We start from the raw sequence: 9,976 nt of genomic DNA, 5'->3' as shown, positions 1-9,976 counted from the left end.
CTACTAAACTCTTTATTAAAATGAACTGAGATCTGCTTCTCCTCTACTGACACTCTTTGATTGTAGGTCAGTTGTCTTTGTCTTAGGACATTCTTCAGGTTTGCTCAGAGTCCCCATAGTGGACCTTCCCCTACTCTCTAGACCAAACATCCTGTTTTCTTATAATTCTGTCTTTTTGTTCCATTTTAGAAGAACATTGTATTCTAGACAGATCATCACCTAGTTGATGTTTTCTTCAGATTGTGGTGGCTAGAAAAGGACACAAGTGTGATGGTAAATTTTATGTGTCAACTTGGCTAGGCCACAGCTCCCAGATATTTAGTCAAACACAACTAGATGTTGCTATGAAGGTTTCTTTTTAAATTTGTTCTTTTTAGCTATACATGACAGTAGAATGTATTCTGACATATTGTGTATACAAGGAGTATAGCTTCCCATTTTTCTGTGGTTGTACATGATGTGGATGGTGGTGTATAATGAGAATAGACCTCATCCAATCAGTTGAAGGCCTTAAGGAAAAGATTGACCTTCCCCAAGGCAATGGGAATTCTGTCAATGGTCTGCCTTTGGACTCCAGCTGCAACATCATCTTTTTCTGGGTTTTTAGTCTCTTGGCCCACCTTGCAGATTTTGGACTTACCAGTCTTCACAGTCCTATGAGCCAATTCCTTGATATCTCTCTAACTCTCTCTCTCCATACCAAACACATCTAATGAACTCTGATTTATCTAAGTTTTCAAGCACACAACTCTGCTCTAGGCACAACCTCAGAACTGGAAAGAGAAGTCTTGATTGACCTTTCTTCTTCCATTCATTCATTCATTCGTTCAAGAAATGGAACATTTATTTATTTTTTCCCCACAATTTTTTATTTGTGCATTATAGTCATACATAATATTGGGATTTGTTGTTGCATATTTCTACATGCACACAATACCTAATATCAAGATAATCTTGCCAATATCACTCCCCAGGAATGGCGCACTTTCTTTGCCCCCCAGATACAGGTAATGAAAAAGAAAATATCACAATCAGGGTTTTGAACATAAAGAAGACCTTGATAAAATCAGACCCACCTCAAAATTGTTGTGCAGAGCAGCATAAAATTTAGGCTCAACAGTCAGATAGCCCTGGATTCATATTTTGGCTCTTTTGCCAGCTAGTGACCATGGCAATTAACTCAATCTTCCCAAGCCTCAGTTTCCCCATCTCTAAAAGGAGAGGTTTGGACTAGATCTTTAATTTTCCCTTTAATTTTGGATATGCAGTGTTTCAATTTAGTGAAAATCTAGGAAGGGAAGAATTGCAGATGTATGAGGGATCTACTTCAGGGCCCAAGAAGTAAACTCATATTGATATGTCATTCATATGTACAGTGAATACAATGAGTGCTGTTTTCCAGTCACATGCTCTTTCACATTCATGATTTTACTTCATCCCATTTCAGCCCCACTAACACCCTCTGAAGTAGGCAGTAGCATTCCCAGTTTGTAGAAACTGAGGCTCATAGACATTAAATACTTTGTCCAAGGCCACACAACTAGTAAGTGTCAGAAACAGTATGCAAACTAAATTTTCAAAATTCTGAAGTACATAATCTTGCATTTCCTTATTTTGTTTGGAAATTCTTGGTATTCGGGAAGAATGGCATGTGTTCAAGAAGTCCAGGATCTGTTTCAGCGCTGTGTTCTCTTCAAATGGTTTGTCAAAGTATAATTTTCTAAATTTAAATAACATGATTTGTATACATATACATAGAGAGCATGTGTATGGTTTGGATATGAGGTGTCTCTCCAAAGCTCATGATACACAAAGCAGAAACTTTCACAGATGAAATAATTAGATTGTGAGAGCTATAATCTAATCAATGGATTAATCCATTTGATGGAATAAAAATTAATAATTTGAATGGACTGATTGACTGAGTGGGAAATACAGCCAGGCTGGTATGGCTGGATGTAACGGGGGGCATGCCTTTGGGGTTTATATTTTTCCCTGGTGAGCAGAGCTCTTTTTCTCTGTTTCCTGGCTGATTTATGCTAGTATCAGGCTGTTTTGATTACTCTGTAGTTTGTAGTAAGTTTTGAAATTGAAAGTATGAATCCTCCAACTTTCTCTATTTTTTTTTTTTTTTTTTTTTTTTAGGATTGTTTTGACTTCTTGGGTTCCTTTGCATTTTTTTTTTTTTTTGAGAGAGAGAGAGAGGGAATTTTTAAATATTTATTTTTTTAAAGTTTTTGGTGGACGCAACATCTTTATTTTATTTTTATGTGGTGCTGATGATCGAACCCAGCGCCCCGCACATGCCAGGCTTGTGTGTTAACCGCTTGAGCCACATCCCCAGCCCACTTTGCATTTTTATATAAATTTAGTTTATAAGCTTGTCCATTTTTGCAAATAAGAGTTGGGCTTTGATAGAAATTGCATTGAATCTTCCATCTATTGACATGATTGTGTCATTTTTATCCTTTATTTTCTTGATGTGGTATATTATATTGATTTTTGGATATTCAACCAACCTTGCATTCCTAGGGATAAATCCAAGTTGATCATATAATTCCACTTGGTCAAAAGTCTTCTATTTTGTTGAGAAGTTTTGTGAATATATTCATGAGAAATATTGATCTACAATCTTTTCTTGTGATGTCTTTGTCTTGTTTTGGTATCATGGTAATACTGATTTCATAAAATAAGCTGAGAAACACACTTCTTTTGTTCTTTGGAAGAATTGGTATTAATTCTTAAATGTTTAGTAGATTCACCAGTGAAGCCATCTGGTCTTGGGCTTTTTTGTTGTTTTTGGATTACCAATTCTCTCTTAATTTGTTAGGAGTTTATTCTGATTTCCTATTTCTTCTTGATTAAGTTTTAGTAGTTTGTTATCATTCTAGGAATTTTTCCGTTTCATCTAAATGATCTCATTTGTTGGCAAAAAGTTGTTCATACCGTTTCCTTATAATTCTTGTTACTTCTGAATGGTCTATGGTAATGTCCTTTCTTCCATTTCCAACTTCCATTTCATAGATTACTTTTAGTAATCTGGGTCTTTGTCTTTCATGTTCAGTCTAGCTAAAAATTAGGCAATTTCACCGAGGAGATCAAAGAAATCACTTATGGTTTTGTTGATTTTCTTGATTTTTTCCCATTCTTTATTTTGTTAATTTCCATTCTAACTATTATTTCTTTCCTTCTGCTTGCTTTTGGTTTAGTTTGTTCTTCCTTTTCTCATTCTGTAAGGTGGTAGGTTAGGTTGTCGATATGCCATCTGTCTTCTTTCTTTTCTTTTCTTTTTTTTTTGTGGTGCTGGGGATTGAACCCAGGGCTTTGTGCATGTGAGGCAAGCACTCTACCAACTGAGCTGTATCCCCAGCCCCTGTCTTCTTTCTTAATGTAGACACTTATAGTTATGGATTTTCCTCTATGCACTGCTTTAGCTGTATTCCCTAGGTTTTTTTTTTCCCTCTATGCACTGTTTTAGCTGTATTCCCTAGGTTTTTGTGTAGTATCTTTTGTTGTTATTGTGGTATTAGGGATTGAACCTAGGCAAGCACTTTATCTCTGAGTCATATTCCCAGTCCTTTAAAAAAATAATCTTTATTTTGAGTCAGGATATTATTAAGTTGCTTAGGCTGGACTTGAGTTTGGGATCCTCCTGCCTCAGGCTTCCTAGTAGCTGGGATTATAGGTGTGAACCACCATGTCCAGCTTGTTTTGTCTTCATTTTATTTTATTTTAAAATACTCTCTATTTTTCTTTGTGACTTCTTCATTGATGTACTGATTATTTAGTATTATGTTTTTAAATTTCCACGTATTTGTTAATGACCCAAACTTTTTTCTGTTATAAATTTCTAATTTCAATACATCATGATTAGAGGATATACTCTGTAAGATTTAAGTCTATTTAAATTTACTGGGACTTGTTTTATGGTCTGGCATGTTTATCTTGGATAATGTTCTGTGTATACATGCAAAAGATGTATATTCTGTTGTTTGGAGTGTTATACAGATGTCTTTTAGGTCTATTTTGTTCATGGTATTGTTCAATTCTTCTGTTTCTTTTGATTCTCTGCCTTGTTGTTCAATCTAATATTGAAAGTGAGGTATTAGATCTGTGACAATTATTACTAAATTGTCTTATTTCTTCTCTCAATTCTATCAACCTTTGTGTTATGTCATTTTTCTTTGATTGTTATGTGCATATGTTTATAATTGTGATGATTTTCTGATGTGTTAACTTCTTAACATTACAAAATGTGCCTCTTTGTCTCTAATAACATGTTTGTTTTATAGTCTATTTTTTTGCTCTTGTTGTTGTAAATGTAACCACTTCGGCTTTCTTGCTGTTTGCATCATGTTTTATTCCATTCTTTTACTTTCAATCTATTATACCTTTCAATATAAAGTGTACCTCTCTACTAGATACTGTATAACTTTGATTCTGCATTTTAAAAATCCTAACTGAGAATCACTACCTTTTGATTGAATTGCTTAGTTCATTTGCATTTAACATTATTATTGATAATAATTGGATCTCTCATTTCACTTTAAAAAATATTTCTATATATTTTGTTCTTCTATTCCTCTTTTACTACCTTCTTTAACATTGAATGAATATTTTTTAATGTAATGATTGATACTTTTATCAAAGCTCCTCTTTGCTCATATATTCCAATACCCCAAAACCAAAGCCAAGAAATTAATCTCCACTAGGTTTTATATGCAGTATCTAAAAGTGAGCGATTTCCTTCTTTCTCAAGGTCTACTCCATTTGCTCACATTACTGGCCTGCCAGGAAGTAAATTTCCTTACTGTCTTATCAGCATAATGTTGGGACACTTAAGCCAAATAATAGACACCAGACCGGTTTCCTCAGAGGGCTATAGCCTTGCTTCCACACAGGAAGTACAATTCTTGTTCCTCAGTGGTTATGTAATTATAACAGATTAAATGACATTTATTCCAGTATAAAACTCTTTGGAGGTTATGATTGTGTAATAGATTTATCCAATATATCCTGGTAAAGAGGAGAGCAGAGTCTGTGAATCTTTTCAAATAGTTATAATAGCCAGAGACTCTGTGAAAATATTTACTCCTCTTTTCTAAGGGTCAGTGGGAACAAGAGATCATTAAAAACTATTTCTTTTCAGTTTGCATAAGCATAGTTTGCTAAGTTGAGGATTATCCATAGACCACGAAGTCGGCAAATAAGTAAAAATGAAAGAGAAAAGAGCTTTCTTATGCACATCAGAAAACAGAACATTCAAAACAATCCACCAGTATAATAAAACAAATAACCATGATTATATTTCCCTCATTAGCTTATTAAGCTCATGTGATTTATTCTTGACTCACAAATCTGCAGTGTACTTCCGTGGCCATTTGCTTCTGGGCTAAAAAGTGTCCTAGCAGTCCTAAAATAGCCCTATGGTTTAGTTTATAGATGTCCACTTGGGGTCAGTGAATGCTGAGAAGCCTGGCTCCACATGTCTCTCCCCGTTAAGAGTCAATCACTGCTGCAGTGTTTTCTGTGAAGGCACAGGGTCTGTCTTTGTTGAAGACTCTAGCACAGGTCTTCAAGGCAAACATGAAAAGAAAGCAGAAGCCATCTGTTGTTGATTAAAATAAAGTCTCTATTAGTTTATTACTGTAGACAATTATATCAGAATAGGGTGAATAAAACCCTTTATTAGTCAGTATTTCCTCAAGAGCAAGAATATACTGTGGACATGGGGAAAATGACATACGTATTTAAAAAAGTAACATAGGGAAATGTGTTAGCTTTTTTGCTGCTGTGACTAAAAGAGCTGGCCAGAACAATTTTAGAGAAGGAAAAATTTGGGGGCTGGGGATGTGGCTCAAGCGGTAGCGCACTCTCGCCTGGCATGCGTGCTGCCCGGGTTCGATCCTCAGCACCACATACAAACAAAGATGTTGTGTCCGCCAAAAAAACTAAAAAATAAATATTAAAATTCTCTCTCTCTCTTTAAAAAAAAAAAAAAAGGAAAAGAAAAATTTGGTTGAGGGCTCATGGTTTTAGAGGTCTTAGTCCACAAAGGGCAGTTTCATTCCTCGGTGCTCAGAGACAGACTCAGAGCCAAAAGAGTATGGTGGAGGCAAGCAGCTCCCATGTTGATCAGAAAGGAGAGAAAGAGAGAGAGAGACACTCCACTCTCCAGGTACAAAATATATACTCCACAGCTATGTCCCCAGTGAACCACTTCCTCCAGCCACATCCCACCCGTCCTCCACGTACCAGCCAGTTAATCCCATTAGGGATTAATTCACTGATTAGGTTAAAGCTATAACCCAATAATTTCCCCTCCAAAACTTCTTGCATTGTCTCACACATGAGCTTTTGGGGGGATACCTCACATACAAGTCACAACAGGAAGATAAACATTATTTTTTTGATTGGACAGCATGTCTGCTTATGTGGGCTTAATATGTAATGCAATTCTTAGATTATTAGCCAGTCAGGAAATATGGAGCATATAAACCATAGCCAGTTAATACTAGTATCCCTCCTGCTTGTGAATGACACATATATGTCATAGGTAGATACTAAAATATTAAGCCTTTATTATTTGAGCTAACTGGGAAGCATCAAAGATGGTTTGGCATGTAAAAACACATTAACAATTACACCTTTCTAAATTCTGAAACTGAATCTGGGAAGGCAGCCTTAAAAATAATAATAATAATAAAAAACCATCACTGACCTAAAACAAAAATGTATAGGCTGGGAAACAATGAATGGTTGTAGCTTTTCTAGTTATTAACCAGAATGACAATATACTATTGCTAGATAAATATAACTGGAGGTGAAATGAGAAGGAACTTTAGCTATTTCACAATGAGGGAACTTTTCTGTTGTTTTGTTTTTAAATAATCAATGGTATGATGGAGTCAGCACAAAGCACAGAAGGTTATTCTGGTTTGGGTATACAATATCTGCTATTTGGGAAGATTACACAGAAGTTAAAAATAACTTTTACTATCTTTTGATAAGAACAAAGTGAATGTTCCAAGACTAGTTTGCTATTTTCCATAGAGAAAAAGAAAACCAAATTCTGTTTATGCATTACAATTGAATAACAATTGAAAGTAAAGGATTCATAGTCCTTGAATTTTTTTTATGAGTAAGCCTATTAAAGCAGAGCCAATTTAGGCAGTTTTAATGCATTTCTTTATTTCTTTCCAGACTCATTACTTGAAAGTATTATAAACCAAAGAAAACAATGGTTTTCTTTTCCTCAATTTCTACTGCTTGCCCATTCAAATTTTGTCTTTTACCAATCTTTCACATTCTGGCATATTTACTTCCAGACAAAACTACTCACTTTTCCCCTTTATGACTCAAACCATATGCATAATTGTACATACACATTCATGTTTCTTAGCTACTTCAATTCTTAGTATAGTCTCAGTTAGGCCCAGAAATTGTCACTTTTAACCAAAGTGGCCTATCTATCTCTTATTTCTTCTTGAGGTAACTCTAGGCAAGTAACTGAGTATGGTTTGAAATATGAATCAAAAGCAATTTTTATAAAACTTTCCATGGCCACACATCCCTTCTACACTTCTTAAAGTGATAAATGGAACACACATAATAATATAATACAAAGGTTATCCACTCTCAAACACATAAACATGAGAGGCCAAGGTGTACACATGTGTGTGCATACTATGCTTGATGAATAATGTTTTGTAGTCTAGTTTCCTTAGAAATAAGTTAGATGATATTAGTTTGGAAAATTATAAACAATATAAAGCAAGATGATGGGATAGAGTGATGGAGAGTGGTTTTTTTTTTTTTTTTTTTGTACCAGGGATTGAATTCAGGGGTACTTAACCACTGAGTTACATCCCCAGCCCAATTTTGTATTTTTATTAGAATTAGGGTCTCACTGAGTTGCTTAGCACCTCGATTTTGCTGAGGCTGGCTTTGAACTCGTGATCCTCCTGTGTCAGGCTCTGGGATTACAGGTGTGTGCCACTGCACCTGGCTGGAGAGTGTTTTATTATGGAGATTATAACTAATATAAATTTCTTAGGTGTAGGCACAATAAATGAAGATAATTCCTGTTCTTCATGCCTAGAATGTTTAGGAGTTATTTAATAAATAAATGCATGAATGAAACATTTACTCACAATAATTGTATTAAGAGGAATCGTTCTCATTTTACTAATTTACAAGTTAGAAAACGAGGAATTAATGATTCTTTAACTACTGAGAGACAGACTCAGAAAATTGGTTTCCTCGATTCCATTTTGATGTGTCAATTTATTCTCAATTGAATATATAAATATACTTGTATAGGTGAAAAAGGAAATGTAAAGGTCTTAGGTAGATCTAACTTAAAACGAGTCTAGCTTAGGCTGCAGACAGAGCTGTAAACTTCCCACAGGACATTCAAACTGTCTCTTGGCTTGTGTTTTGGGTACCAGAGTGAATCAATATTAAAAAGATATTAATACTCTGCTAAATGGAAAAAGCAGACTAAGCATGGCTGATACTGGCTCCAGTCTGGGGGCCTCTGCATTGTCCCAGAGGGAAGCCAGCATTCATGTTAGGGTCACATTCAGTTATGAACTGTCCACCCAAAGGATCCCATCCACTTCTACCAGGGAACACTGTAATAAATCAATATTGTCCTCCTTTAACTTATTTTTTTCTTATTAAATGAGAGTTTTGAATTGAAAAATTTAGAATTGGGTTGTACTTGTTTTTAGGGTGCCATTATTTTCTCTATGATTAAAATATGCCGTTAGCCAGGCCTGGTGGCACAGGCCTGGAGTAATTCCAGCAGCTCAGGAGACTGAGGCAGGAGGATTGCAAGTTCAAAGCCAGCCTCAGCAATTTAGGGAGGCCCTAAGCAACTTAACTAGACCCTATCTCAAAATATAAACAAACAACAACAACAACAAAATAAACAGGCTGGGGATGTGGCTCAGTGGTTAAGTGCCCTGGTTCAATCCCCAGTACCAGACCACCCCCCCAAAACAAAAACAAAAACAAAAACGAAAATAGAAACATGCTGTTGGATGATAACCCTTACAATTTTTGTCAAATCATTTCTCACTTCTATCCCGTGCATCCTCATTGCCCTCCCTCTAAAAAATGACATGGCATGGGGTAATGATTTGGTGTCATTTCTGCTGACTTCATCTGTGAGTCAGAGGAAATGATAGCGGGTAAGTTCAGGGCTTACATCATCTCAAATTTAGGCCTGGGTAGGTCAGTATGGTTCTTGTTAAGTGGGTAAATAACTGGGCTCCAGGACTTTTCACTGGAAGTCAAAACTTATGCTTCTTTATTTCAGAAGAGTAAGATTGAAGTAAACTCTGCTGTGGAATTAAGAAGTGTGGGTGGGTGCTGAGGTGGGATGGGAGTCCTCCCTCATTCCATAGATTGTGTGTGTGTGTGTGTGTGTAAGGAAATTGCAGAACTGGCATGTCTGTGTGGAAGATGGGCCATGAATAAAGAGATGGGAAGCCTTTTAGAGGTTGAATTTCAATGGGCCTCTGACCACCTTGGACTTCATTGTTATCGCAAAATAATCAGGAAGTCTGGAGTTTCATTATGGCAACCAAGCAGCTTCACACTGGTCCTCTAAAGTCAATCCTTAAAAAAGGGCTGGGAGACAGGCCTTATTATCCTCTTACAGAAAGAGTGAACAGAGAGGCAGTCTCTAAGGATCCTACACGCCGCATACTGCAAAGCAGGAACTCTTGAGTTCTGGCTCCAACATCCAACCCTCACTAGACTTTCCCATGTCTAGACCGCAGCTGGAAAAGATCTTGGACACGCTGTAGACCAACCCTCTCTGCCTACAATAGAGTAGAGCTGGAGAAGCCAAGTGACTTGTTGAAGGCCACACAGCGAGTGACGACGGGAACCTGAGACTCCTTTTTTTCCCTTGAAGGTTCCTTTTTTTTTTTTTTTTTTTCCCTCTACCAGTCAGCGAGGGAGG

This window comes from Marmota monax, unplaced genomic scaffold, assembly GCF_021218885.2.
Source record: "Marmota monax isolate L192 unplaced genomic scaffold, Marmota_monax_Labrador192_F-V1.1 WCK01_AAM20220418_F8-fsc00006, whole genome shotgun sequence".
Classification (NCBI taxonomy): Eukaryota; Metazoa; Chordata; class Mammalia; order Rodentia; family Sciuridae; genus Marmota; species Marmota monax.
The sequence above is the reverse complement of the archived record's forward strand: the minus strand, read 5'-3'. Positions refer to the sequence as shown.